The sequence below is a fragment of the Phalangium opilio genome, unplaced genomic scaffold, assembly GCF_054372755.1.
Source record: "Phalangium opilio isolate 3A_F unplaced genomic scaffold, DU_Popi_V2 ptg000118l_1, whole genome shotgun sequence".
Lineage (NCBI taxonomy): Eukaryota > Metazoa > Arthropoda > Arachnida > Opiliones > Phalangiidae > Phalangium > Phalangium opilio.
Genome location: NW_028324211.1, coordinates 52286 through 77415, shown reverse-complemented (window position 1 = coordinate 77415; position 25130 = coordinate 52286). Strand labels below are relative to the sequence as shown.

Sequence of the window (25130 nt, the reverse complement as noted above, 5' to 3'; positions counted from 1 at the left end):
TATTAACGAAAATCAGCGCCAATGTCATTCCCTTTGTACGGATCGAACTCACGACCTTCAGATTATAAGACTGACGCGCTACCTACTGCGCTATCGAGGCTGTTATAAGATCATTTCTCCTCTTTATCAATCATGTATTCTATTTACGAAAATCAAAACCAAGGTCATGCCCTTAGTGAGGATCGAACTCACGACCTTCAGATTATGAGACTGAAGCTTTACCTACTGCGCTATCGAGGCTGTTATTAATCATTTCATCTCTTTATCAATCAAGTATTCTATTAACGAAAATCAGCGCCAAAATCATAACTAGAGTGAGGATCGAACTCTCAACCTTCATATTATGAGACTATCGCGCTACCTACTGCGCTATCGAGGCTGTTATTAAACATTTCAGCTCTTTATCCATCAACTATTCTATTTACGAAAATCAGCACCAAGGTCATGCCCTTAGTGAGGATCGAACTCACGACCTTCAGATTATGAGACTGAAGCTTGACCTACTGCGCTATCGAGGCTGTTAATAGATCATTCACCTCTTTTTCAATCAAGTATTCTATTTACGAAAATCAGCACCAAGGTCATGCCCTTAGTCGAACTCACGACCTTCAGATTATGAGACTGACGAGCTACCTACTGCGCTATCGAGGCTTTTATAAGATCATTTCTCCTCTTTATCAATCATGTATTCTATTTACGAAAATCAAAACCAAGGTCATGCCCTTAGTGAGGATCGAACTCAAGACCTTCACATTATGAGACTGAAGCTTTACCTACTGCGCTATCGAGGCTGTTATTAATCATTTCATCTCTTTATCAATCAAGTATTCTATTAACGAAAATCAGCGCCAAAATCATAACTAGAGTGAGGATCGAACTCTCAACCTTCATATTATGAGACTATCGCGCTACCTACTGCACTATCGAGGCTGTTATTAATCATTTCATCTCTTTATCCATCAACTATTCTATTTACGAAAATCAGCGCCAAAGTCATGCCCTTAGTAAGGATCGAACTCACGATCTTCGGTTTAGGAGACTGACGCGCTAGCTACTGCGCTATCGAGACTGTTATTAATCATTTCATCTCTTTATCAATCAAGTATTCTATTTACGAAAATCAGCACCAAGGTCATGCCCTTAGTGAGGATCGAACTCACGACCTTCAGATTATGAGACTGACGCGCTAGCTACTGCGCTATCGAGACTGTTATTAATCATTTCATCTCTTTATCAATCAAGTATTTTATTTACGAAAATCAGCACCAAGGTCATGCCCTTAGTGAGGATCGAACTCACGACCTTCAGATTATGAGACTGAAGCTTTACCTACTGCGCTATCGAGGCTGTTATTAGATCATTCACCTCTTTATCAATCAAGTATTCTATTTACGAAAATCAGCACCAAGGTCATGCCCTTAGTGAGGATCGAACTCACGACCTTCAGATTATGAGACTGACGCGCTACCTACTGCGCTATCGAGGCTGTTATTAATCATTTCATCTCTTTATCAATCAAGTATTCTATTTACGAAAATCAGCACCAAGGTCATGCCCTTAGAGAGGATCGAACTCACGACCTTCAGATTATGAGACTGAAGCTTTACCTACTGCGCTATCGAGGCTGTTATTAGATCATTCACCTCTTTATCAATCAAATATTCTATTTACGGAAATCAGCACCAAGGTCAGGCCCTTAGTCGAACTCACGACCTTCAGATTATGAGACTGAAGCTTTACCTACTGCGCTATCGAGGCTGTTATTAATCATTTCATCTCTTTATCAATCAAATATTCTATTTACGAAAATTAGCACCAAGGTCATGCCCTTAGTGAGTATCGAACTCACGACCTTCAGATTATGAGACTGAAGCTTTACCTACTGCGCTATCGAGGCTGTTATTAATCATTTCATCTCTTTATCAATCAAGTATTCTATTAACGAAATTCAGCGCCAAAATCATAACTAGAGTGAGGATCGAACTCTCAACCTTCATATTATCAGACTATCGCGCTACCTACTGCGCTATCGAGACTGTTATTAATCATTTCATCTCTTTATCAATCAAGTATTCTATTTACGAAAATCAGCACCAAGGTCATGCCCTTAGTGAGGATCGAACTCACGACCTTCAGATTATGAGACTGAAGCTTGACCTACTGCGCTATCGAGGCTGTTAATAGATCATTCACCTCTTTTTCAATCAAGTATTCTATTAACGAAATTCAGCGCCAAAATCATAACTAGAGTGAGGATCGAACTCTCAACCTTCATATTATCAGACTATCGCGCTAGCTACTGCGCTATCGAGACTGTTATTAATCATTTCATCTCTTTATCAATCAAGTATTTTATTTACGAAAATCAGCACCAAGGTCATGCCCTTAGTGAGGATCGAACTAACGATCTTCAGATTATGAGACTGAAGCTTTACCTACTGCGCTATCGAGGCTGTTATTAGATCATTCACCTCTTTATCAATCAAGTAGTCTATTTACGAAAATCAGCACCAAGGTCATGCCCTTAGTGAGGATCGAACTCACGACCTTCAGATTATGAGACTGACGCGCTACCTACTGCGCTATCGAGGCTGTTATTAATCATTTCATCTCTTTATCAATCAAGTATTCTATTTACGAAAATCAGCACCAAGGTCATGCCCTTAGTGAGGATCGAACTCACGACCTTCAGATTATGAGACTGAAGCTTTACCTACTGCGCTATCGAGGCTATTATTAGATCATTCACCTATTTATCAATCAAGTATTCTATTTACGGAAATCAGCACCAAGGTCAGGCCCTTAGTCGAACTCACGACCTTCAGATTATGAGACCGAAGCTTTACCTACTGCGCTATCGAGGCTGTTATTAATCATTTCATCTCTTTATCAATCAAATATTCTATTTACGAAAATTAGCACCAAGGTCATGCCCTTAGTGAGTATCGAACTCACGACCTTCAGATTATGAGACTGAAGCTTTACCTACTGCGCTATCGAGGCTGTTATTAATCATTTCATCTCTTTATCAATCAAGTATTCTATTAACGAAAATCAGCGCCAAAATCATAACTAGAGTGAGGATCGAACTCTCAACCTTCATATTATCAGACTATCGCGCTACCTACTGCGCTATCGAGGCTGTTAATAGATCATTCACCTCTTTTTCAATCAAGTATTCTATTTACGAAAATCAGCACCAAGGTCATGCCCTTAGTCGAACTCACGACCTTCAGATTATGAGACTGACGCGCTACCTACTGCGCTATCGAGGCTGTTATTAATCATTTCATCTCTTTATCAATCAAGTATTCTATTTACGAAAATCAGCACCAAGGTCATGCCCTTAGTGAGGATCGAACTCACGACCTTCAGATTATGAGACTGAAGCTTTACCTACTGCGCTATCAAGGCTGTTATTAATCATTTCATCTCTTTATCAATCAAGTATTCTATTAACGAAAATCAGCGCCAAAATCATAACTAGAGTGAGGATCGAACTCTCAACCTTCATATTATCAGACTATCGCGCTACCTACTGCGCTATCGAGACTGTTATTAATCATTTCATCTCTTTATCAATCAAGTATTCTATTTACGAAAATCAGCACCAAGGTCATGCCCTTAGTGAGGATCGAACTCACGACCTTCAGATTATGAGACAGAAGCTTGACCTACTGCGCTATCGAGGCTGTTAATAGATCATTCACCTCTTTTTCAATCAAGTATTCTATTTACGAAAATCAGCACCAAGGTCATGCCCTTAGTCGAACTCACGACCTTCAGATTATGAGACTGACGCGCTACCTACTGCGCTATCGAGGCTGTTATTAATCATTTCATCTCTTTATCAATCAAGTATTCTATTTACGAAAATCAGCACCAAGGTCATGCCCTTAGAGAGGATCGAACTCACGACCTTCAGATTATGAGACTGAAGCTTTACCTACTGCGCTATCGAGGCTGTTATTAGATCATTCACCTCTTTATCAAAGAAATATTCTATTTACGGAAATCAGCACCAAGGTCAGGCCCTTAGTCGAACTCACGACCTACAGATAATGAGACTGAAGCTTTACCTACTGCGCTATCGAGGCTGTTATTAATCATTTCATCTCTTTATCAATCAAGTATTCTATTAACGAAAATCAGCGCCAAAATCATAACTAGAGTGAGGATCGAACTCTCAACCTTCATATTATGAGACTATCGCGCTACCTACTGCACTATCGAGGCTGTTATTAATCATTTCATCTCTTTATCCATCAACTATTCTATTTACAAAAATCAGCGCCAAAGTCATGCCCTTAGTAAGGATCGAACTCACGATCTTCGGTTTAGGAGACTGACGCGCTACCTACTGCGCTATCGAGACTGGTATTAATCATTTCATCTCTTTATCAATCAAGTATTCTATTTACGAAAATCAGCACCAAGGTCATGCCCTTAGTGAGGATCGAACTCAAGACCTTCAGATTATGAGACTGAAGCTTTACCTACTGCGCTATCGAGGCTGTTACTAGATCATTCACCTCTTTATCAATCAAGTATTCTATTTACGGAAATCAGCACCAAGGTCAGGCCCTTAGTCGAACTCACGACCTTCAGATTATGAGACTGAAGCTTTACCTACTGCGCTATCGAGGCTGTTATTAATCATTTCATCTCTTTATCAATCAAGTATTCTATTAACGAAAATCAGCGCCAAAATCATAACTAGAGTGAGGATCGAACTCTCAACATTCATATTATGAGACTATCGCGCTACCTACTACGCTATCGAGGCTGTTATTAAACATTTCATCTCTTTATCAATCAACTATTCTATTTACAAAAATCAGCGCCAAAGACATGCCCTTAGTAAGGATCGAACTCACGATCTTCGTTTCATGAGACTGACGCGCTACCTCTTGCGCTATCGAGACTGTTATTAATCATTTCATCTCTTTATCAATCAAGTATTCTATTTACGAAAATCAGCACCAAGGTCATGCCCTTAGTGAGGATCGAACTCACGACCTACAGATTATGAGACTGAAGCTTTACCTACTGCGCTATCGAGGCTGTTATTAATCATTTCATCTCTTTATCAATCAAGTATTCTATTAACGAAAATCAGCGCCAAAATCATAACTAGAGTGAGGATCGAACTCTCAACCTTCATATTATGAGACTATCGCGCTACCTACTGCACTATCGAGGCTGTTATTAATCATTTCATCTCTTTATCCATCAACTATTCTATTTACAAAAATCAGCGCCAAAGTCATGCCCTTAGTAAGGATCGAACTCACGATCTTCGGTTTAGGAGACTGACGCGCTAGCTACTGCGCTATCGAGACTGTTATTAATCATTTCATCTCTTTATCAATCAAGTATTTTATTTACGAAAATCAGCACCAAGGTCATGCCCTTAGTGAGGATCGAACTCACGACCTTCAGATTATGAGACTGAAGCTTTACCTACTGCGCTATCGAGGCTGTTATTAGGTCATTCACCTCTTTATCAATCAAGTATTCTATTTACGAAAATCAGCACCAAGGTCATGCCCTTAGTGAGGATCGAACTCACGACGTTCAGATTATGAGACTGACGCGCTACCTACTGCGCTATCGAGGCTGTTATTAATCATTTCATCTCTTTATCAATCAAGTATTCTATTTACGAAAATCAGCACCAAGGTCATGCCCTTAGTGAGGATCGAACTCACGACCTTCAGATTATGAGACTGAAGCTTTACCTACTGCGCTATCGAGGCTGTTATTAGATCATTCACCTCTTTATCAATCAAGTATTCTATTAACGAAAATCAGCGCCAAAATCATAACTAGAGTGAGGATCGAACTCTCAACCTTCATATTATGACACTATCGCGCTACCTACTGCACTATCGAGGCTATTATTAATCATTTCATCTCTTTATCCATCAACTATTCTATTTACAAAAATCAGCGCCAAAGTCATGCCCTTAGTAAGGATCGAACTCACGATCTTCGGTTTAGGAGACTGACGCGCTAGCTACTGCGCTATCGAGACTGTTATTAATCATTTCATCTCTTTATCAATCAAGTATTTTATTTACGAAAATCAGCACCAAGGTCATGCCCTTAGTGAGGATCGAACTCACGACCTTCAGATTATGAGACTGAAGCTTTACCTACTGCGCTATCGAGGCTGTTATTAGATCATTCACCTCTTTATCAATCAAGTATTCTATTTACGAAAATCAGCACCAAGGTCATGCCCTTAGTGAGGCTCAAACTCACGACCTTCAGATTATGAGACTGACGCGCTACCTACTGCGCTATCGAGGCTGTTATTAATCATTTAATCTCTTTATCAATCAAGTATTCTATTTACGAAAATCAGCACCAAGGTCATGCCCTTAGTGAGGATCGAACTCACGACCTTCAGATTATGAGACTGAAGCTTTACCTACTGCGCTATCGAGGCTGTTATTAGATCATTCACCTCTTTATCAATCAAGTATTCTATTTACGGAAATCAGCACCAAGGTCAGGCCCTTAGTGAGGATCGAACTCACGACCTTCAGATTATGAGACTGACGCGCTACCTACTGCGCTATTGAGGCTGTTATTAATCATTTCATCTCTTTATCAATCAAGTATTCTATTTACGAAAATCAGCACCAAGGTCATGCCCTTAGTCGAACTCACGACCTTCAGATTATGAGACTGAAGCTTTACCTACTGCGCTATCGAGGCTGTTATAAGATCATTTCATCTCTTTATCAATCAAGTATTCTATTAACGAAAATCAGCGCCAAAATCATAACTAGAGTGAGGATCGAACTCTCAACCTTCATATTATGAGACTATCGCGCTACCTACTGCACTATCGAGGCTGTTATTAATCATTTCATCTCTTTATCCATCAACTATTCTATTTACAAAAATCAGCGCCAAAGTCATGCCCTTAGTAAGGATCGAACTCACGATCTTCGGTTTAGGAGACTGACGCGCTACCTACTGCGCTATCGAGACTGGTATTAATCATTTCATCTCTTTATCAATCAAGTATTCTATTTACGAAAATCAGCACCAAGGTCATGCCCTTAGTGAGGATCGAACTCAAGACCTTCACATTATGAGACTGAAGCTTTACCTACTGCGCTATCGAGGCTGTTACTAGATCATTCACCTCTTTATCAATCAAGTATTCTATTTACGGAAATCAGCACCAAGGTCAGGCCCTTAGTCGAACTCACGACCTTCAGATTATGAGACTGAAGCTTTACCTACTGCGCTATCGAGGCTGTTATTAATCATTTCATCTCTTTATCAATCAAGTATTCTATTAACGAAAATCAGCGCCAAAATCATAACTAGAGTGAGGATCGAACTCTCAACATTCATATTATGAGACTATCGCGCTACCTACTACGCTATCGAGGCTGTTATTAAACATTTCATCTCTTTATCAATCAACTATTCTATTTACAAAAATCAGCGCCAAAGACATGCCCTTAGTAAGGATCGAACTCACGATCTTCGTTTCATGAGACTGACGCGCTACCTCTTGCGCTATCGAGACTGTTATTAATCATTTCATCTCTTTATCAATCAAGTATTCTATTTACGAAAATCAGCACCAAGGTCATGCCCTTAGTGAGGATCGAACTCACGACCTACAGATTATGAGACTGAAGCTTTACCTACTGCGCTATCGAGGCTGTTATTAATCATTTCATCTCTTTATCAATCAAGTATTCTATTAACGAAAATCAGCGCCAAAATCATAACTAGAGTGAGGATCGAACTCTCAACCTTCATATTATGAGACTATCGCGCTACCTACTGCACTATCGAGGCTGTTATTAATCATTTCATCTCTTTATCCATCAACTATTCTATTTACAAAAATCAGCGCCAAAGTCATGCCCTTAGTAAGGATCGAACTCACGATCTTCGGTTTAGGAGACTGACGCGCTAGCTACTGCGCTATCGAGACTGTTATTAATCATTTCATCTCTTTATCAATCAAGTATTTTATTTACGAAAATCAGCACCAAGGTCATGCCCTTAGTGAGGATCGAACTCACGACCTTCAGATTATGAGACTGAAGCTTTACCTACTGCGCTATCGAGGCTGTTATTAGGTCATTCACCTCTTTATCAATCAAGTATTCTATTTACGAAAATCAGCACCAAGGTCATGCCCTTAGTGAGGATCGAACTCACGACGTTCAGATTATGAGACTGACGCGCTACCTACTGCGCTATCGAGGCTGTTATTAATCATTTCATCTCTTTATCAATCAAGTATTCTATTTACGAAAATCAGCACCAAGGTCATGCCCTTAGTGAGGATCGAACTCACGACCTTCAGATTATGAGACTGAAGCTTTACCTACTGCGCTATCGAGGCTGTTATTAGATCATTCACCTCTTTATCAATCAAGTATTCTATTAACGAAAATCAGCGCCAAAATCATAACTAGAGTGAGGATCGAACTCTCAACCTTCATATTATGACACTATCGCGCTACCTACTGCACTATCGAGGCTATTATTAATCATTTCATCTCTTTATCCATCAACTATTCTATTTACAAAAATCAGCGCCAAAGTCATGCCCTTAGTAAGGATCGAACTCACGATCTTCGGTTTAGGAGACTGACGCGCTAGCTACTGCGCTATCGAGACTGTTATTAATCATTTCATCTCTTTATCAATCAAGTATTTTATTTACGAAAATCAGCACCAAGGTCATGCCCTTAGTGAGGATCGAACTCACGACCTTCAGATTATGAGACTGAAGCTTTACCTACTGCGCTATCGAGGCTGTTATTAGATCATTCACCTCTTTATCAATCAAGTATTCTATTTACGAAAATCAGCACCAAGGTCATGCCCTTAGTGAGGATCAAACTCACGACCTTCAGATTATGAGACTGACGCGCTACCTACTGCGCTATCGAGGCTGTTATTAATCATTTAATCTCTTTATCAATCAAGTATTCTATTTACGAAAATCAGCACCAAGGTCATGCCCTTAGTGAGGATCGAACTCACGACCTTCAGATTATGAGACTGAAGCTTTACCTACTGCGCTATCGAGGCTGTTATTAGATCATTCACCTCTTTATCAATCAAGTATTCTATTTACGGAAATCAGCACCAAGGTCAGGCCCTTAGTGAGGATCGAACTCACGACCTTCAGATTATGAGACTGAAGCTTTACCTACTGCGCTATCGAGGCTGTTATTAGATCATTCACCTCTTTATCAATCAAGTATTCTATTTACGGAAATCAGCACCAAGGTCAGGCCCTTAGTCGAACTCACGACCTTCAGATTATGAGACTGAAGCTTTACCTACTGCGCTATCGAGGCTGTTATAAGATCATTTTTCCTCTTTATCAATCATGTATTCTATTTACGAAAATCAAAACCAAGGTCATGCCCTTAGTGAGGATCGAACTCACGACCTTCAGATTATGAGACTGAAGCTTTACCTACTGCGCTATCGAGGCTGTTATTAATCATTTCATCTCTTTATCAATCAAGTATTCTATTAACGAAAATCAGCGCCAAAATCATAACTAGAGTGAGGATCGAACTCTCAACTTTCATAATATGAGACTATCGCGCTACCTACTGCACTATCGAGGCTGTTATTAATCATTTCATCTCTTTATCCATCAACTATTCTATTTACAAAAATCAGCGCCAAAGTCATGCCCTTAGTAAGGATCGAACTCACGATCTTCGGTTTAGGAGACTGACGCGCTAGCTACTGCGCTATCGAGACTGTTATTAATCATTTCATCTCTTTATCAATCAAGTATTTATTTACGAAAATCAGCACCAAGGTCATGCCCTTAGTGAGGATCGAACTCACGACCTTCAGATTATGAGACTGAAGCTTTACCTACTGCGCTATCGAGGCTGTTATTAGATCATTCACCTCTTTATCAATCAAGTATTCTATTTACGAAAATCAGCACCAAGGTCATGCCCTTAGTGAGGATCGAACTCACGACCTTCAGATTATGAGACTGACGCGCTACCTACTGCGCTATCGAGGCTGTTATTAATCATTTCATCTCTTTATCAATCAAGTATTCTATTTACGAAAATCAGCACCAAGGTCATGCCCTTAGTGAGGATCGAACTCACGACCTTCAGATTATGAGACTGAAGCTTTACCTACTGCGCTATCGGGCTGTTATTAGATCATTCACCTCTTTATCAATCAAGTATTCTATTTACGGAAATCAGCACCAAGGTCAGGCCCTTAGTCGAACTCACGACCTTCAGATTATGAGACTGAAGCTTTACCTACTGCGCTATCGAGGCTGTTATTAATCATTTCATCTCTTTATCAATCAACTATTCTATTTACAAAAATCAGCGCCAAAGACATGCCCTTAGTAAGGATCGAACTCACGATCTTCGTTTCATGAGACTGACGCGCTACCTCTTGCGCTATCGAGACTGTTATTAATCATTTCATCTCTTTATCAATCAAGTATTCTATTTACGAAAATCAGCACCAAGGTCATGCCCTTAGTGAGGATCGAACTCACGACATTCAGATTATGAGACTGAAGCTTTACCTACTGCGCTATCAAGGCTGTTATTAATCATTTCATCTCTTTATCAATCAAGTATTCTATTAACGAAAATCAGCGCCAATGTCATTCCCTTTGAACGGATCGAACTCACGACCTTCAGATTATAAGACTGACGCGCTACCTACTGCGCTATCGAGGCTGTTATAAGATCATTTCTCCTCTTTATCAATCATGTATTCTATTTACGAAAATCAAAACCAAGGTCATGCCCTTAATGAGGATCGAACTCACGATCTTCGTTTCATGAGACTGACGCGCTACCTCTTGCGCTATCGAGACTGTTATTAATCATTTCATCTCTTTATCAATCAAATATTCTATTTACGAAAATCAGCACCAAGGTCATGCCCTTAGTGAGGATCGAACTCACGACATTCAGATTATGAGACTGAAGCTTTACCTACTGCTCTATCAAGGCTGTTATTAATCATTTCATCTCTTTATCAATCAAGTATTCTATTAACGAAAATCAGCGCCAATGTCATTCCCTTTGTACGGATCGAACTCACGACCTTCAGATTATAAGACTCACGCGCTACCTACTGCGCTATCGAGGCTGTTATAAGATCATTTCTCCTCTTTATCAATCATGTATTCTATTTACGAAAATCAAAACCAAGGTCATGCCCTTAGTGAGGATCGAACTCACGACCTTCAGATTATGAGACTGAAGCTTTACCTACTGCGCTATCGAGGCTGTTATTAATCATTTCATCTCTTTATCCATCAACTATTCTATTTACAAAAATCAGCGCCAAAGTCATGCCCTAAGTAAGGATCGAACTCATGATCTTCGGTTTAGGAGACTGACGCGCTACCTACTGCGCTATCGAGACTGGTATTAATCATTTCATCTCTTTATCAATCATGTTTTCAATTTACGAAAATCAGCACCAAGGTCATGCCCTTAGTGAGGATCGAACTCAAGACCTTCAGATTATGAGACTGAAGCTTTACCTACTGCGCTATCGAGGCTGTTATTAGATCATTCACCTCTTTATCAATCAAGTATTCTATTTACGGAAATCAGCACCAAGGTCAGGCCCTTAGTCGAACTCACGACCTTCAGATTATGAGACTGAAGCTTTACCTACTGCGCTATCGAGGCTGTTATTAATCATTTCATCTCTTTATCAATCAAGTATTCTATTAACGAAAATCAGCGCCAAAATCATAACTAGAGTGAGGATCGAACTCTCAACCTTCATATTATGAGACTATCGCGCTACCTACTACGCTATCGAGGCTGTTAATAAACATTTCATCTCTTTATCCATCAACTATTCTATTTACAAAAATCAGCGCCAAAGACATGCCCTTAGTAAGGATCGAACTCACGATCTTCGTTTCATGAGACTGACGCGCTACCTCTTGCGCTATCGAAACTGTTATTAATCATTTCATCTCTTTATCAATCAAGTATTCTATTTACGAAAATCAGCACCAAGGTCATGCCCTTAGTGAGGATCGAACTCACGACCTTCAGATTATGAGACTGAAGCTTTACCTACCGCGCTATCGAGGCTGTTATTAATCATTTCATCTCTTTATCAATCAAGTATTCTATTAACGAAAATCAGCGCCAAAATCATAACTAGAGTGAGGATCGAACTCTCAACCTTCATATTATGAGACTATCGCGCTACCTACTGCACTATCGAGGCTGTTATTAATCATTTCATCTCTTTATCCATCAACTATTCTATTTACAAAAATCAGCGCCAAAGTCATGCCCTTAGTAAGGATCGAACTCACGATCTTCGGTTTAGGAGACTGACGCGCTAGCTACTGCGCTATCGAGACTGTTATTAATCATTTCATCTCTTTATCAATCAAGTATTTATTTACGAAAATCAGCACCAAGGTCATGCCCTTAGTGAGGATCGAACTCACGACCTTCAGATTATGAGACTGAAGCTTTACCTACTGCGCTATCGAGGCTGTTATTAGATCATTCACCTCTTTATCAATCAAGTATTCTATTTACGAAAATCAGCACCAAGGTCATGCCCTTAGTGAGGATCGAACTCACGACCTTCAGATTATGAGACTGACGCGCTACCTACTGCGCTATCGAGGCTGTTATTAATCATTTCATCTCTTTATCAATCAAGTATTCTATTTACGAAAATCAGCACCAAGGTCATGCCCTTAGTGAGGATCGAACTCACGACCTTCAGATTATGAGACTGAAGCTTTACCTACTGCGCTATCGAGGCTGTTATTAGATCATTCACCTCTTTATCAATCAAGTATTCTATTTACGGAAATCAGCACCAAGGTCAGGCCCTTAGTCGAACTCACGACCTTCAGATTATGAGACTGAAGCTTTACCTACTGCGCTATCGAGGCTGTTATTAATCATTTCATCTCTTTATCAATCAACTATTCTATTTACAAAAATCAGCGCCAAAGACATGCCCTTAGTAAGGATCGAACTCACGATCTTCGTTTCATGAGACTGACGCGCTACCTCTTGCGCTATCGAGACTGTTATTAATCATTTCATCTCTTTATCAATCAAGTATTCTATTTACGAAAATCAGCACCAAGGTCATGCCCTTAGTGAGGATCGAACTCACGACATTCAGATTATGAGACTGAAGCTTTACCTACTGCGCTATCAAGGCTGTTATTAATCATTTCATCTCTTTATCAATCAAGTATTCTATTAACGAAAATCAGCGCCAATGTCATTCCCTTTGTACGGATCGAACTCACGACCTTCAGATTATAAGACTCACGCGCTACCTACTGCGCTATCGAGGCTGTTATAAGATCATTTCTCCTCTTTATCAATCATGTATTCTATTTACGAAAATCAAAACCAAGGTCATGCCCTTAGTGAGGATCGAACTCACGACCTTCAGATTATGAGACTGAAGCTTTACCTACTGCGCTATCGAGGCTGTTATTAATCATTTCATCTCTTTATCAATCAAGTATTCTATTAACGAAAATCAGCGCCAAAATCATAACTAGAGTGAGGATCGAACTCTCAACCTTCATATTATGAGACTATCGCGCTACCTACTGCACTATCGAGGCTGTTATTAATCATTTCATCTCTTTATCCATCAACTATTCTATTTACAAAAATCAGCGCCAAAGTCATGCCCTTAGTAAGGATCGAACTCACGATCTTCGGTTTAGGAGACTGACGCGCTACCTACTGCGCTATCGAGACTGGTATTAATCATTTCATCTCTTTATCAATCATGTTTTCAATTTACGAAAATCAGCACCAAGGTCATGCCCTTAGTGAGGATCGAACTCAAGACCTTCAGATTATGAGACTGAAGCTTTACCTACTGCGCTATCGAGGCTGTTATTAGATCATTCACCTCTTTATCAATCAAGTATTCTATTTACGGAAATCAGCACCAAGGTCAGGCCCTTAGTCGAACTCACGACCTTCAGATTATGAGACTGAAGCTTTACCTACTGCGCTATATAGGCTGTTATTAATCATTTCATCTCTTTATCAATCAAGTATTCTATTAACGAAAATCAGCGCCAAAATCATAACTAGAGTGAGGATCGAACTCTCAACCTTCATATTATGAGACTATCGCGCTACCTACTACGCTATCGAGGCTGTTATTAAACATTTCATCTCTTTATCCATCAACTATTCTATTTACAAAAATCAGCGCCAAAGACATGCCCTTAGTAAGGATCGAACTCACGATCTTCGTTTCATGAGACTGACGCGCTACCTCTTGCGCTATCGAGACTGTTATTAATCACTTCATCTCTTTATCAATCAAGTATTCTATTTACGAAAATCAGCACCAAGGTCATGCCCTTAGTGAGGATCGAACTCACGACCTTCAGATTATGAGACTGAAGCTTTACCTACCGCGCTATCGAGGCTGTTATTAATCATTTCATCTCTTTATCAATCAAGTATTCTATTAACGAAAATCAGCGCCAATGTCATTCCCTTTGTACGGATCGAACTCACGACCTTCAGATTATAAGACTGACGCGCTACCTACTGCGCTATCGAGGCTGTTATAAGATCATTTCTCCTCTTTATCAATCATGTATTCTATTTACGAAAATCAAAACCAAGGTCATGCCCTTAGTGAGGATCGAACTCACGACCTTCAGATTATGAGACTGAAGCTTTACCTACTGCGCTATCGAGGCTGTTATTAATCATTTCATCTCTTTATCAATCAAGTATTCTATTAACGAAAATCAGCGCCAAAATCATAACTAGAGTGAGGATCGAACTCTCAACCTTCATATTATGAGACTATCGCGCTACCTACTGCACAATCGAGGCTGTTATTAATCATTTCATCTCTTTATCCATCAACTATTCTATTTACAAAAATCAGCGCCAAAGTCATGCCCTTAGTAAGGATCGAACTCACGATCTTCGGTTTAGGAGACTGACGCGCTAGCTACTGCGCTATCGAGGCTGTTATTAGATCATTCACCTCTTTATCAATCAAGTATTCTATTTACGAAAATCAGCACCAAGGTCATGCCCTTAGTGAGGATCGAACTCACGACCTTCAGATTATGAGACTGACGCGCTACCTACTGCGCTATCGAGGCTGTTATTAATCATTTCATCTCTTTATCAATCAAGTATTCTATTTACGAAAATCAGCACCAAGGTCATGCCCTTAGTGAGGATCGAACTCACGACCTTCAGATTATGAGACTGAAGCTTTACCTACTGCGCTATCGAGGCTGTTATTAGATCATTCACCTCTTTATCAATCAAGTATTCTATTTACGGAAATCAGCACCAAGGTCAGGCCCTTAGTCGAACTCACGACCTTCAGATTATGAGACTGAAGCTTTACCTACTGCGCTATCGAGGCTGTTATTAATCATTTCATCTCTTTATCAATCAACTATTCTATTTACAAAAATCAGCGCCAAAGACATGCCCTTAGTAAGGATCGAACTCACGATCTTCGTTTCATGAGACTGACGCGCTACCTCTTGCGCTATCGAGACTGTTATTAATCATTTCATCTCTTTATCAATCAAGTATTCTATTTACGAAAATCAGCACCAAGGTCATGCCCTTAGTGAGGATCGAACTCACGACATTCAGATTATGAGACTGAAGCTTTACCTACTGCGCTATCAAGGCTGTTATTAATCATTTCATCTCTTTATCAATCAAGTATTCTATTAACGAAAATCAGCGCCAATGTCATTCCCTTTGTACGGATCGAACTCACGACCTTCAGATTATAAGACTGACGCGCTACCTACTGCGCTATCGAGGCTGTTATAAGATCATTTCTCCTCTTTATCAATCATGTATTCTATTTACGAAAATCAAAACCAAGGTCATGCCCTTAATGAGGATCGAACTCACGATCTTCGTTTCATGAGACTGACGCGCTACCTCTTGCGCTATCGAGACTGTTATTAATCATTTCATCTCTTTATCAATCAAGTATTCTATTTACGAAAATCAGCACCAAGGTCATGCCCTTAGTGAGGATCGAACTCACGACCTTCAGATTATGAGACTGAAGCTTTACCTACTGCGCTATCGAGGCTGTTATTAATCATTTCATCTCTTTATCAATCAAGTATTCTATTAACGAAAATCAGCGCCAAAATCATAACTAGAGTGAGGATCGAACTCTCAACCTTCATATTATGAGACTATCGCGCTACCTACTGCACTATCGAGGCTGTTATTAATCATTTCATCTCTTTATCCATCAACTATTCTATTTACAAAAATCAGCGCCAAAGTCATGCCCTTAGTAAGGATCGAACTCACGATCTTCGGTTTAGGAGACTGACGCGCTACCTACTGCGCTATCGAGACTGGTATTAATCATTTCATCTCTTTATCAATCATGTTTTCAATTTACGAAAATCAGCACCAAGGTCATGCCCTTAGTGAGGATCGAACTCAAGACCTTCAGATTATGAGACTGAAGCTTTACCTACTGCGCTATCGAGGCTGTTATTAGATCATTCACCTCTTTATCAATCAAGTATTCTATTTACGGAAATCAGCACCAAGGTCAGGCCCTTAGTCGAACTCACGACCTTCAGATTATGAGACTGAAGCTTTACCTACTGCGCTATATAGGCTGTTATTAATCATTTCATCTCTTTATCAATCAAGTATTCTATTAACGAAAATCAGCGCCAAAATCATAACTAGAGTGAGGATCGAACTCTCAACCTTCATATTATGAGACTATCGCGCTACCTACTACGCTATCGAGGCTGTTATTAAACATTTCATCTCTTTATCCATCAACTATTCTATTTACAAAAATCAGCGCCAAAGACATGCCCTTAGTAAGGATCGAACTCACGATCTTCGTTTCATGAGACTGACGCGCTACCTCTTGCGCTATCGAGACTGTTATTAATCACTTCATCTCTTTATCAATCAAGTATTCTATTTACGAAAATCAGCACCAAGGTCATGCCCTTAGTGAGGATCGAACTCACGACCTTCAGATTATGAGACTGAAGCTTTACCTACCGCGCTATCGAGGCTGTTATTAATCATTTCATCTCTTTATCAATCAAGTATTCTATTAACGAAAATCAGCGCCAATGTCATTCCCTTTGTACGGATCGAACTCACGACCTTCAGATTATAAGACTGACGCGCTACCTACTGCGCTATCGAGGCTGTTATAAGATCATTTCTCCTCTTTATCAATCATGTATTCTATTTACGAAAATCAAAACCAAGGTCATGCCCTTAGTGAGGATCGAACTCACGACCTTCAGATTATGAGACTGAAGCTTTACCTACTGCGCTATCGAGGCTGTTATTAATCATTTCATCTCTTTATCAATCAAGTATTCTATTAACGAAAATCAGCGCCAAAATCATAACTAGAGTGAGGATCGAACTCTCAACCTTCATATTATGAGACTATCGCGCTACCTACTGCACAATCGAGGCTGTTATTAATCATTTCATCTCTTTATCCTTCAACTATTCTATTTACAAAAATCAGCGCCAAAGTCATGCCCTTAGTAAGGATCGAACTCACGATCTTCGGTTTAGGAGACTGACGCGCTAGCTACTGCGCTATCGAGGCTGTTATTAGATCATTCACCTCTTTATCAATCAAGTATTCTATTTACGAAAATCAGCACCAAGGTCATGCCCTTAGTGAGGATCGAACTCACGACCTTCAGATTATGAGACTGACGCGCTACCTACTGCGCTATCGAGGCTGTTATTAATCATTTCATCTCTTTATCAATCAAGTATTCTATTTACGAAAATCAGCACCAAGGTCATGCCCTTAGTGAGGATCGAACTCACGACCTTCAGATTATGAGACTGAAGCTTTACCTACTGCGCTATCGAGGCTGTTATTAGATCATTCACCTCTTTATCAATCAAGTATTCTATTTACGGAAATCAGCACCAAGGTCAGGCCCTTAGTCGAACTCACGACCTTCAGATTATGAGACTGAAGCTTTACCTACTGCGCTATCGAGGCTGTTATTAATCATTTCATCTCTTTATCAATCAACTATTCTATTTACAAAAATCAGCGCCAAAGACATGCCCTTAGTAAGGATCGAACTCACGATCTTCGTTTCATGAGACTGACGCGCTACCTCTTGCGCTATCGAGACTGTTATTAATCATTTCATCTCTTTATCAATCAAGTATTCTATTTACGAAAATCAGCACCAAGGTCATGCCCTTAGTGAGGATCGAACTCACGACATTCAGATTATGAGACTGAAGCTTTACCTACTGCGCTATCAAGGCTGTTATTAATCATTTCATCTCTTTATCAATCAAGTATTCTATTAACGAAAATCAGCGCCAATGTCATTCCCTTTGTACGGATCGAACTCACGACCTTCAGATTATAAGACTGACGCGCTACCTACTGCGCTATCGAGGCTGTTATAAGATCATTTCTCCTCTTTATCAATCATGTATTCTATTTACGAAAATCAAAACCAAGGTCATGCCCTTAATGAGGATCGAACTCACGATCTTCGTTTCATGAGACTGACGCGCTACCTCTTGCGCTATCGAGACTGTTATTAATCATTTCATCTCTTTATCAATCAAGTATTCTATTTACGAAAATCAGCACCAAGGTCATGCCCTTAGTGAGGATCGAACTCACGACATTCAGATTATGAGACTGAAGCTTTACCTACTGCGCTATCAAGGCTGTTATTAATCATTTCATCTCTTTATCAATCAAGTATTCTATTAACGAAAATCAGCGCCAATGTCATTCCCTTTGTACGGATCGAACTCACGACCTTCAGATTATAAGACTCACGCGCTACCTACTGCGCTATCGAGGCTGTTATAAGATCATTTCTCCTCTTTATCAATCATGTATTCTATTTACGAAAATCAAAACCAAGGTCATGCCCTTAGTGAGGATCGAACTCACGACCTTCAGATTATGAGACTGACGCGCTACCTACTGCGCTATCGAGGCTGTTATTAATCATTTCATCTCTTTATCCATCAACTATTCTATTTACAAAAATCAGCGCCAAAGTCATGCCCTTAGTACGGATCGAACTCACGACCTTCAGATTATAAGACTGACGCGCTACCTTCTGCGCTATCGAGGCTGTTATTAATCATTTCATCTCTTTATCAATCAAGTATTCTATTAACGAAAATCAGCGCCAATGTCATGCCCTTTGTACGGATCGAACTCACGACCTTCAGATTATAAGACTGACGCGCTACCTACTGCGCTATCGAGGCTGTTATAAGATCATTTTTCCTCTTTATCAATCAAATATTCTATTTACGAAAATTAGCACCAAGGTCATGCCCTTAGTGAGTATCGAACTCACGACCTTCAGATTATGAGACTGAAGCTTTACCTACTGCGCTATCGAGGCTGTTATTAATCATTTCATCCCTTTATCAATCAAGTATTCTATTAACGAAAATCAGCGCCAAAATCATAACTAGAGTGAGGATCGAACTCTCAACCTTCATATTATGAGACTATCGCACTACCTACTGCGCTATCGAGGCTGTTATTAATCATTTCATCTCTTTATCCATCAACTATTCTATTTACAAAAATCAGCACCAAGGTCATGCCCTTAGTAAGGATCGAACTCACGATCTTCGATTTATGAGACTGACGCGCTACCTACTTCGCTATCGAGACTGTTATTAATTATTTCATCTCTTTATCAATCAAGTATTCTATTTACGAAAATCAGAACCAAGGTCATACCCTTAGTGAGGATCGAACTCACGACCTTCACATTATGAGACTGAAGCTTTACCTACTGCGCTATCGAGGCTGTTATTAGATCATTCACCTCTTTTTCAATCAAGTATTCTATTTACGAAAATCAGCACCAAGGTCATGCCCTTAGTCGAACTCACGACCTTCAGATTATGAGACTGACGCGCTACCTACTGCGCTATCGAGGCTGTTATTAATCATTTCATCTCTTTACCAATCAAGTGTTCTATTAAAGAAAATCAGCGCCAACATCATAACTAGAGTGAGGATCGAACTCTCAACCTTCATATTATGAGACTGACGCGCTACCTACTGCGCTATCGAGGCTGTTATTAATCATTTCATCTCTTTATCCATCAACTATTCTATTTACAAAAATCAGCGCCAAAGTCATGCCCTTAGTAAGGATCGAACTCACGATCTTCGGTTTAGGAGACTGACGCGCTACCTACTGCGCTATCGAGACTGGTATTAATCATTTCATCTCTTTATCAATCAAGTATTCTATTTACGAAAATCAGCACCAAGGTCATGCCCTTAGTGAGGATCGAACTCAAGACCTTCAGATTATGAGACTGAAGCTTTACCTACTGCGCTATCGAGGCTGTTACTAGATCATTCACCTCTTTATCAATCAAGTATTCTATTTACGGAAATCAGCACCAAGGTCAGGCCCTTAGTCGAACTCACGACCTTCAGATTATGAGACTGAAGCTTTACCTACTGCGCTATCGAGGCTGTTATTAATCATTTCATCTCTTTATCAATCAAGTATTCTATTAACGAAAATCAGCGCCAAAATCATAACTAGAGTGAGGATCGAACTCTCAACATTCATATTATGAGACTATCGCGCTACCTACTACGCTATCGAGGCTGTTATTAAACATTTCATCTCTTTATCAATCAACTATTCTATTTACAAAAATCAGCGCCAAAGACATGCCCTTAGTAAGGATCGAACTCACGATCTTCGTTTCATGAGACTGACGCGCTACCTCTTGCGCTATCGAGACTGTTATTAATCATTTCATCTCTTTATCAATCAAGTATTCTATTTACGAAAATCAGCACCAAGGTCATGCCCTTAGTGAGGATCGAACTCACGACCTACAGATTATGAGACTGAAGCTTTACCTACTGCGCTATCGAGGCTGTTATTAATCATTTCATCTCTTTATCAATCAAGTATTCTATTAACGAAAATCAGCGCCAAAATCATAACTAGAGTGAGGATCGCACTCTCAACCTTCATATTATGAGACTATCGCGCTACCTACTGCACTATCGAGGCTGTTATTAATCATTTCATCTCTTTATCCATCAACTATTCTATTTACAAAAATCAGCGCCAAAGTCATGCCCTTAGTAAGGATCGAACTCACGATCTTCGGTTTAGGAGACTGACGCGCTAGCTACTGCGCTATCGAGACTGTTATTAATCATTTCATCTCTTTATCAATCAAGTATTTTATTTACGAAAATCAGCACCAAGGTCATGCCCTTAGTGAGGATCGAACTCACGACCTTCAGATTATGAGACTGAAGCTTTACCTACTGCGCTATCGAGGCTGTTATTAGGTCATTCACCTCTTTATCAATCAAGTATTCTATTTACGAAAATCAGCACCAAGGTCATGCCCTTAGTGAGGATCGAACTCACGACGTTCAGATTATGAGACTGACGCGCTACCTACTGCGCTATCGAGGCTGTTATTAATCATTTCATCTCTTTATCAATCAAGTATTCTATTTACGAAAATCAGCACCAAGGTCATGCCCTTAGTGAGGATCGAACTCACGACCTTCAGATTATGAGACTGAAGCTTTACCTACTGCGCTATCGAGGCTGTTATTAGATCATTCACCTCTTTATCAATCAAGTATTCTATTTACGGAAATCAGCACCAAGGTCAGGCCCTTAGTGAGGATCGAACTCACGACCTTCAGATTATGAGACTGAAGCTTTACCTACTGCGCTATCGAGGCTGTTATTAGATCATTCACCTCTTTATCAATCAAGTATTCTATTTACGGAAATCAGCACCAAGGTCAGGCCCTTAGTCGAACTCACGACCTTCAGATTATGAGACTGAAGCTTTACCTTCTGCGCTATCGAGGCTGTTATAAGATCATTTCTCCTCTTTATCAATCATGTATTCTATTTACGAAAATCAAAACCAAGGTCATGCCCTTAGTGAGGATCGAACTCACGACCTTCAGATTATGAGACTGAAGCTTTACCTACTGCGCTATCGAGGCTGTTATTAATCATTTCATCTCTTTATCAATCAAGTATTCTATTAACGAAAATCAGCGCCAAAATCATAACTAGAGTGAGGATCGAACTCTCAACTTTCATAATATGAGACTATCGCGCTACCTACTGCACTATCGAGGCTGTTATTAATCATTTCATTTCTTTATCCATCAACTATTCTATTTACAAAAATCAGCGCCAAAGTCATGCCCTTAGTAAGGATCGAACTCACGATCTTCGGTTTAGGAGACTGACGCGCTAGCTACTGCGCTATCGAGACTGTTATTAATCATTTCATCTCTTTATCAATCAAGTATTTATTTACGAAAATCAGCACCAAGGTCATGCCCTTAGTGAGGATCGAACTCACGACCTTCAGATTATGAGACTGAAGCTTTACCTACTGCGCTATCGAGGCTGTTATTAGATCATTCACCTCTTTATCAATCAAGTATTCTATTTACGAAAATCAGCACCAAGGTCATGCCCTTAGTGAGGATCGAACTCACGACCTTCAGATTATGAGACTGACGCGCTACCTACTGCGCTATCGAGGCTGTTATTAATCATTTCATCTCTTTATCAATCAAGTATTCTATTTACGAAAATCAGCACCAAGGTCATGCCCTTAGTGAGGATCGAACTCACGACCTTCAGATTATGAGACTGAAGCTTTACCTACTGCGCTATCGAGGCTGTTATTAGATCATTCACCTCTTTATCAATCAAGTATTCTATTTACGGAAATCAGCACCAAGGTCAGGCCCTTAGTCGAACTCACGACCTTCAGATTATGAGACTGAAGCTTTACCTACTGCGCTATCGAGGCTGTTATTAATCATTTCATCTCTTTATCAATCAACTATTCTATTTACAAAAATCAGCGCCAAAGACATGCCCTTAGTAAGGATCGAACTCACGATCTTCGGTTTAGGAGACTGACGCGCTAGCTACTGCGCTATCGAGACTGTTATTAATCATTTCATCTCTTTATCAATCAAGTATTTTATTTACGAAAATCAGCACCAAGGTCATGCCCTTAGTGAGGATCGAACTCACGACCTTCAGATTATGAGACTGAAGCTTTACCTACTGCGCTATCGAGGCTGTTATTAGATCATTCACCTCTTTATCAATCAAGTATTCTATTTACGAAAATCAGCACCAAGGTCATGCCCTTAGTGAGGATCAAACTCACGACCTTCAGATTATGAGACTGACGCGCTACCTACTGCGCTATCGAGGCTGTTATTAATCATTTAATCTCTTTATCAATCAAGTATTCTATTTACGAAAATCAGCACCAAGGTCATGCCCTTAGTGAGGATCGAACTCACGACCTTCAGATTATGAGACTGAAGCTTTACCTACTGCGCTATCGAGGCTGTTATTAGATCATTCACCTCTTTATCAATCAAGTATTCTATTTACGGAAATCAGCACCAAGGTCAGGCCCTTAGTGAGGATCGAACTCACGACCTTCAGATTATGAGACTGAAGCTTTACCTACTGCGCTATCGAGGCTGTTATTAGATCATTCACCTCTTTATCAATCAAGTATTCTATTTACGGAAATCAGCACCAAGGTCAGGCCCTTAGTCGAACTCACGACCTTCAGATTATGAGACTGAAGCTTTACCTACTGCGCTATCGAGGCTGTTATAAGATCATTTCTCCTCTTTATCAATCATGTATTCTATTTACGAAAATCAAAACCAAGGTCATGCCCTTAGTGAGGATCGAACTCACGACCTTCAGATTATGAGACTGAAGCTTTACCTACTGCGCTATCGAGGCTGTTATTAATCATTTCATCTCTTTATCAATCAAGTATTCTATTAACGAAAATCAGCGCCAAAATCATAACTAGAGTGAGGATCGAACTCTCAACTTTCATAATATGAGACTATCGCGCTACCTACTGCACTATCGAGGCTGTTATTAATCATTTCATCTCTTTATCCATCAACTATTCTATTTACAAAAATCAGCGCCAAAGTCATGCCCTTAGTAAGGATCGAACTCACGATCTTCGGTTTAGGAGACTGACGCGCTAGCTACTGCGCTATCGAGACTGTTATTAATCATTTCATCTCTTTATCAATCAAGTATTTATTTACGAAAATCAGCACCAAGGTCATGCCCTTAGTGAGGATCGAACTCACGACCTTCAGATTATGAGACTGAAGCTTTACCTACTGCGCTATCGAGGCTGTTATTAGATCATTCACCTCTTTATCAATCAAGTATTCTATTTACGAAAATCAGCACCAAGGTCATGCCCTTAGTGAGGATCGAACTCACGACCTTCAGATTATGAGACTGACGCGCTACCTACTGCGCTATCGAGGCTGTTATTAATCATTTCATCTCTTTATCAATCAAGTATTCTATTTACGAAAATCAGCACCAAGGTCATGCCCTTAGTGAGGATCGAACTCACGACCTTCAGATTATGAGACTGAAGCTTTACCTACTGCGCTATCGAGGCTGTTATTAGATCATTCACCTCTTTATCAATCAAGTATTCTATTTACGGAAATCAGCACCAAGGTCAGGCCCTTAGTCGAACTCACGACCTTCAGATTATGAGACTGAAGCTTTACCTACTGCGCTATCGAGGCTGTTATTAATCATTTCATCTCTTTATCAATCAACTATTCTATTTACAAAAATCAGCGCCAAAGACATGCCCTTAGTAAGGATCGAACTCACGATCTTCGTTTCATGAGACTGACGCGCTACCTCTTGCGCTATCGAGACTGTTATTAATCATTTCATCTCTTTATCAATCAAGTATTCTATTTACGAAAATCAGCACCAAGGTCATGCCCTTAGTGAGGATCGAACTCACGACATTCAGATTATGAGACTGAAGCTTTACCTACTGCGCTATCAAGGCTGTTATTAATCATTTCATCTCTTTATCAATCAAGTATTCTATTAACGAAAATCAGCGCCAATGTCATTCCCTTTGAACGGATCGAACTCACGACCTTCAGATTATAAGACTGACGCGCTACCTACTGCGCTATCGAGG

General features: G+C 39.9%; 9 non-coding genes across 9 annotated transcripts; all 9 read right to left on the bottom strand.

Moving 5' to 3' along the window:
* Nucleotides 1-1413: 1413 nt before the first annotated feature.
* On the bottom strand, nucleotides 1414-1486 carry TRNAM-CAU (transfer RNA methionine (anticodon CAU)). Its single transcript has one exon. It is a non-coding gene; the product is annotated as a tRNA-Met (tRNA).
* A 1033-nt stretch (nucleotides 1487-2519) lies between these two features.
* On the bottom strand, nucleotides 2520-2592 carry TRNAM-CAU (transfer RNA methionine (anticodon CAU)). Its single transcript has one exon. It is a non-coding gene; the product is annotated as a tRNA-Met (tRNA).
* Nucleotides 2593-9978: 7386 nt separating this feature from the next.
* Nucleotides 9979-10051, bottom strand: TRNAM-CAU (transfer RNA methionine (anticodon CAU)). The gene has a single exon. It is a non-coding gene; the product is annotated as a tRNA-Met (tRNA).
* A 2556-nt stretch (nucleotides 10052-12607) lies between these two features.
* On the bottom strand, nucleotides 12608-12680 carry TRNAM-CAU (transfer RNA methionine (anticodon CAU)). The gene has a single exon. It is a non-coding gene; the product is annotated as a tRNA-Met (tRNA).
* A 2419-nt stretch (nucleotides 12681-15099) lies between these two features.
* Nucleotides 15100-15172, bottom strand: TRNAM-CAU (transfer RNA methionine (anticodon CAU)). Its single transcript has one exon. It is a non-coding gene; the product is annotated as a tRNA-Met (tRNA).
* Nucleotides 15173-17730: 2558 nt separating this feature from the next.
* TRNAM-CAU (transfer RNA methionine (anticodon CAU)) lies at nucleotides 17731-17803 on the bottom strand. Its single transcript has one exon. It is a non-coding gene; the product is annotated as a tRNA-Met (tRNA).
* A 1174-nt stretch (nucleotides 17804-18977) lies between these two features.
* TRNAM-CAU (transfer RNA methionine (anticodon CAU)) lies at nucleotides 18978-19050 on the bottom strand. Its single transcript has one exon. It is a non-coding gene; the product is annotated as a tRNA-Met (tRNA).
* A 3524-nt stretch (nucleotides 19051-22574) lies between these two features.
* Nucleotides 22575-22647, bottom strand: TRNAM-CAU (transfer RNA methionine (anticodon CAU)). Its single transcript has one exon. It is a non-coding gene; the product is annotated as a tRNA-Met (tRNA).
* Nucleotides 22648-24369: 1722 nt separating this feature from the next.
* On the bottom strand, nucleotides 24370-24442 carry TRNAM-CAU (transfer RNA methionine (anticodon CAU)). The gene has a single exon. It is a non-coding gene; the product is annotated as a tRNA-Met (tRNA).
* Nucleotides 24443-25130: the final 688 nt, after the last annotated feature.